This window comes from Neopelma chrysocephalum, unplaced genomic scaffold, assembly GCF_003984885.1.
Source record: "Neopelma chrysocephalum unplaced genomic scaffold, ASM398488v2 Primary Assembly neopelma1_92, whole genome shotgun sequence".
In the NCBI taxonomy this organism is placed as follows: Eukaryota; Metazoa; Chordata; class Aves; order Passeriformes; family Pipridae; genus Neopelma; species Neopelma chrysocephalum.
In genome coordinates, this window is record NW_020897754.1 from 2,220,643 (window position 1) to 2,226,728 (window position 6,086).

A 6,086-nucleotide genomic window follows, 5' to 3' on the forward strand; every position below is an offset into this window, starting at 1 on the left:
TTTTTTTTTTCCTTTTCTGAGGCTCCCAAAGTGCTTCAGAAATGCCAGTTGACCAATCTGCACAGATTTTCTTGCTTTGGGCTGAGGTAGATTTAGTTTTCTTCACAGTAGGTCGTGAATGTGATGTCCATGTTATTTATTAGCAATCTTTTTGAAGACAGAGGGTTATTGTACCTCCTTCTTGCCCTACCTTTTATTCAAGTTACACTGAATTTGTACTCTACCCAACTGATATCCCCTACTTTCTACTCGCTGATCTCATTCCAGGGCTTTTCCCCTCTGAATATGACCTGGGTTTCACCACACAATTATAATATATATCTGTGTACACATGTACACGCATATACATATATATATATTTTATATATATATATATATATATATATATATAAAATACCCTACTATGAGAGAATTGTTCCCAACACAGCCATTCCACGGGACAAATTTCACCATTGCACTGTTTTAATTTTATATTTTATCAAAATTCTCTCTTGCTTGATTCCATTCCACCTCCTCCAGCGGTATTCCCATTTTGCAGTCCTCCAGTGTTTATCTTTAATACTTGACATGATTTCTGGTTTTCCTTGAGCTCAACACATTTAGCCAGACTAATTTTTCTCAATAAACCTGCCCCTTTCTCCGAACCTTTGTTTCTGATTTCGTTGGTACTTCACAGGAGACACGGATGTGCTACTAAAGGCAGAAAAGTCCAGATCCTTCATGTGTTACTGTCACCTGCCAACCAGTGGAGAAGGAATGACTGGGAGTCTTATAGAGAAAGGAAAAAAAAATATTTTAGGGATACGTTTCTTTTTAATGAAATTCTGTGATTGACTATTTAGCTAAGAAATTACAGCTAATTTAGCTGGAAATGGGATTTTGAAGTGAATTGCTGTAAGTGAATTTCAAGTGAGCTGCTATAAGATTAAGCTTTACAGTAGCTTAATCCTTTACTCATTTCTATTCTACTTTGTGTGTGTGTGTGTGTTTGTCCTTTTTTGGATTTGTTTTGGGGTTTGTTTTGTTTTTTTATTGCTACCTTTGGTTTTTTTTGTCATTGTTTTGTTTTGTGGGTTTTTTTGTTTGGGTTTTGTTTGTTTTGATTTGGGGGGTTACTTTGTGGTTTTGCTTGGGGTTTTTTTGTTTGGTTTGTTTTTTTTTTTGTTTTGGGGTTTTTGTTATGTTGTGGTTCGGTTTTTTTCTTTTGTTAGTGCAAAAGAAAAATAAATCTCTTCTATTAGAGAGAAATCACCCTGGCAGTGAGGCTGCAATGTGCCTGGAATCACAATCCCTTATTACAGCTGAGCTAATCATGGTGCCTGATCAGATTTCTCATGCAAATAGGTATTTTCTTCAATATCTGTTTAAAACAGACTTCTGTGCCTATTGACTAGAGCGTTAGCAGAGGCAAAAGTAAAAAGGATCCAAAGCTGGTTTGTCCTGTCTGATCTTGTTTTCTCTGGTGCTCAGCCTCTGCAAAGAAAAAAAGCTATAATAAAAGGCTTTTCTCAAAACCTGGTCACTCTCAAGGGCTTAGGCACTGAGTTCTGTCCAGTTCCTTTCCTAATTTTCAGTAAAATAGTGAAAACCCCCCAAGTACATCAGTTTCCTTATCTTGTAAAACTGATGAATGACAGGCCTTCAGAAAGTTCTTAGGAGTTGGGGTTGCTACTTCTGAATTTTTTTTGAGATTTTCCAGGTAACACCAGAAACTCTTTACATTCAATTCACTTTTTTGCTGGTTTGGAGGCTTCTGATTTCCATATAACTTGAATAAGAGTTGGGGGCATTGCTGGCATGCAACAAATGACTGCTTCCTTTCACTGCAGGACTACCAGTACCACTCTCTCTCTCCATCTCCAAAAGGACTCCCTTTGGAGTGCATTTAAGCAAGAACATGTGCTAAAGCACAGCTTTTCATGCCTCAAACACTTCACTCCCATGCTGTGGGAAGCCTTCCAACTCGTTGGCGTGCACTCAGTTGTAATCCAGGGAAATCACTTCAACAGCCAAAGGCATATTTCCACGATGATGTCTTATGTCTTAACAAGGACAATCCTTTGGAGTGCTCTCTGAATCTGCTGCCTGATGGAATTTAGGACTTCGAAACGTGCTGCAGAAATAATATCTTGGTTTGGCTCTCTTTTCTGACTCAGTTCTGGGTAGAAATGGCCTGGAAGGAGGAATGAAATTTTTGCACGCTGGCAAATGTCATTACAGTCTCAGAAGCTCTAAACTGGGAGCCCCAGGCAGCAAAAAATGATGGCTCTGGGGTCTTTTCTCCCCCTAAATTCTCAGGATCTCATCACTACAATGATTGGCACTCATGGTCAGCTTGCGTTACTCCATTATTGTTCCATAAATCCCAACAGTCATTCAGATGACGTTCCTAATGCAGAAATTGGGATTTAACACATGTTCCTGCTCAAAAGGGAGTCCTTTTGGAGACGGAACATGGCACTGAATCCATGGCATGCCCTTGACACAATCTGTGTGTGACCAAACGTGGATATTTATTTATTTATTTATTTATTTATTTATTTATTTATTTATTTATTTATTTCTGCAGGCTTGCATTTTACAGTTCCCTAATATAGGCGTGTATAAATAAATAAATAAATAAATAAATAAATAAATAAATAAAATTGATGTTTTATATCTAAAATCAAGGGTTTGGTTAATTTTTTTTTTTCTGAAAAATAATTGTGAAAATAGTGAAATTTTGGAACACGTGGGGTGTGCTAAGTTACAGAGATTCATAAAGAAGCAATAATATTCAACTCAGTAGGAAAGTAAGAGTCTTTTAACTTCAGTTTTCACAGTTGTATCAGGCTGTTGTTTTCCCTGGCTGCCTTCACACCAAATCTGTGGTTGCCTGAGGCTCAGAAGAAAGCCTGAGTATCAGAAAGCTGTGCTGTGGGGTGAGGAGCATCCTTTGATGGAGACATCAAGATGTGCTGTCTTCTTATTTTGTAGTTTTGTTGGAAACTGATAATTTATTTATTTCTTACATCTTGAGACTTTCTCATTTAAATTTTCCCCATAAAATTCAACAATTGCTTCAGAATCAAATTAATCAAGACCCTTTATTAGAAATAGCACAGTTCATCATAAATCTGCAACTTATTGCAGATAAGAGGTATTGGAGAGAACAATGTATGCACCAAATTGGATTTAAAACCAAAAACTCTTAAAGCTTCAAAGTCAGGGAGTGCCAAGCTTTAGAAACCTTGATCAATTAACACTGGCTTTTGCATAAAAACTACAGAAAGGCTGTCACCATCACATAAGCATTTTTCCACCTTCTGTAGAACTTCAGCAAAAGAAGTTCCTGTGTACATGTCCCTGGTGCATTTGTTGGGTAGTGACCAAACAGATGGTTCCCTAATCAGGAGAGTGTTTTTCTGCCCTGGATGTGTGGATCCTGCCCTTTTCCTTGGCAAAACCCTGTAAGAATTTGGTTTTCATGATTTTTGAAATTAAACTTACTGACTTCTTATTACTAAATGACATTCTCATTTAAAAATCTACATAGTCCAAGTGGCATTTAAAAGGCTTGTAAAATAATTATCCTGTTGGAAAACAACTTTTTTCTATATGAAAGAAATAGTGCAGGTTGACTGGAAATTTGTTTGTTCTTGTTGAAAAATTCTATATAGCTTTTTTTGGATAAACCAAATAATATTGACTTATGTATAGAAAACCTAGGTTTGGTCATTGAGGTATAATAATAGTAGCAGTGGTGATAGTAATAATAGTAATAATTATAATAATAATAACTCACAAACAGCTTTCCTTGCCCAGGTCTCTTTCTATCTGATCCTTGGTCATGTACTACCAGCTTTTCAGTGGGGATCACTAATTATGTCCTCATCTGAGACTCGAATATCTGGATTTGCAGATACACTGAGCACAGCTGGAGTCAAGCTGCCCTGTATGTATATCAATTTTTGTATTTGTTCACTGGGTTGAAGCCATTTATTTAAAAACAGAGACAAGTACCATTGGTAATAATGTCATGGAGGCCCTATATGAAAGATAATTGCCCTGGTTTCAGAAGAAATGTGAGCAGTAGGCAGTAAATAGAGTTGGAGCATGAGGGGTATCTGTGCACAGAGGCCTTCAGAGGCTCCCTGTGGGAAACCTGCGTGTGATCAGATATTTAAAATCTGCGTCTTCGTGTATATGAGTTCAGACCCCCTTCTATGCCTCCAGTTTTACACCTCCCAGCTGCTGGCTGCCTGCTGCTTTGACTTTTATGATGTTCCTTTCAGCATGTTTTTGTGGATGGGGAAAGGGAGATGAAGCTGTTCCCTCAGAGCGGCGCTGAGGCACGGGGAGCCCTGGGGCTGGTGACACAGTGGTGGCAAAGGGTGGCCGTGCTCTCTGCGAGGCAAAACCAGTGAGGGGTGAGGTCTATTCGCTGGAAAACAGCTTCCACCCCTTGTGCTGGAGGGGATCATGGTCTAACACCTGCCTGTGTTTCCGTCCTCCCTGGTTGTTTGACTCCTCTCTGCTGGTGCCTCACGCTCGTTCCTGTTTGGTCCATCTCTGCCTTCAAGGTAGAGAATAGAATCATGGAATATCCTGAGTTGGAAGGAACCCACAAAGATCACTGAGTCCCTGCACAGGCCCATCCCCAAGAGTCACACCCTGTGCCCCAGAGGATCATCCAAACCCTCCTGGAGCTCTGGCAGCCTTGGGGCTGTGCTCACTGCCCTGGGGAGCCTGGTCAGTGCCCAACCACCCTCTGGAGGAAGAACCTTTTCCTGAGATCCAACCTGACCCTGCCCTGACACAGCTCCAGCCATTCCCTGGGTGCTGTCCCTGGTCCCCCCAGAGCAGAGCTCAGTCCCTGCCCCTCCTCTGCCCCTGCCCAGGCAGTTGTAGCTGCAGTGAGGTCTCTCCTCAGCCTCCTCTGCTCCAGCTGAACACACCAAGTGCGCTCAGTGTCCTCACATGGCTTCAAATCAAGGCCCTTCCCCATCTTTGTTGCCCTCCTTTAATGGTTTAATTGCCGCTCTTTAATGGCTTCATGTCTTTTTTATATGGTGGTGCCCAAAACTGCCCCAATGTTGCAGGTGAGGCTGCCCCAGTGCAGGGCAGAGCAGGACAATCCCCTTCCCACTGACTTCCTCATTCCTACCCAGCCCACCCCAGTCTCCAGATCCCAAACTTCAAATCTGGGATGTACACAGCCTGGCTGTCCTCCTCCAGCAGGCATGAAGCCTCCCCGAGGTGGGAACACACTTGGTGGCACCGAGCAGACGGTGCATTTGTGGGCTGTGCAGCCCTGGGAGCTCCGTGAGACGTGATGAGGCAGAGACTTGGGCGATTCCTGAGATCTCACATGGGAGCTGTTCCACTGATGGCAAGAACAATATGGGATCATGAAGAAGCACCTACTGCCCTGTTCACGCTGCCACCCTCACACACAGAAAAGTAGCAGTTTTTCCAAAAGATCAGCAGAGAAAAACACATTTCCCGTTCACAAGCCCACGTTTTTTTTGAGGGAAGTAAATTGTCTTGTCTGAAGCTTTTAATCTGAAAAAAACTAATCTCCTTTGAGGAAGACATCCAGAATCCATCTAGAGGGCTGAGTGAGGCATGGCTCTGAAAGCAACCACAAGTGTGGCTCTGTGCAGGCAACACTGAGCCATTTCAATAATAGTTGGTATTATCAGCCCTGCCTCCAAGAGAATTGAATGCATAATGTGAGATTACAGTACAGCACCATTATTCAGCTGTTGCTGAGACATAGGGAGAGACTCCTGTTATTATGCATTTGAATTATGGGGCAGGAAGATTAATGATGTGCAAATTAGCAGCATTCTGCTCCGAGTAATTTTTGCTTTCATTCACCACTATCATCCCCAAATGCCAACATCCGCTCCCATTTACCATGTTCAAATGGTGTATTAAATACCAAATTATATATTGACTCATCTAATTTTCCATGCTGAAATGCATTGAAAACGGAGGAACTTTGTGCTTCTGTGAACCTCTGCTGCCCCTTTGTCAACAACTGCCATCAGGAAACATTCACAACGTGCAGCTTGCTTTAAATTGCAGGGCTTTGTGACCAT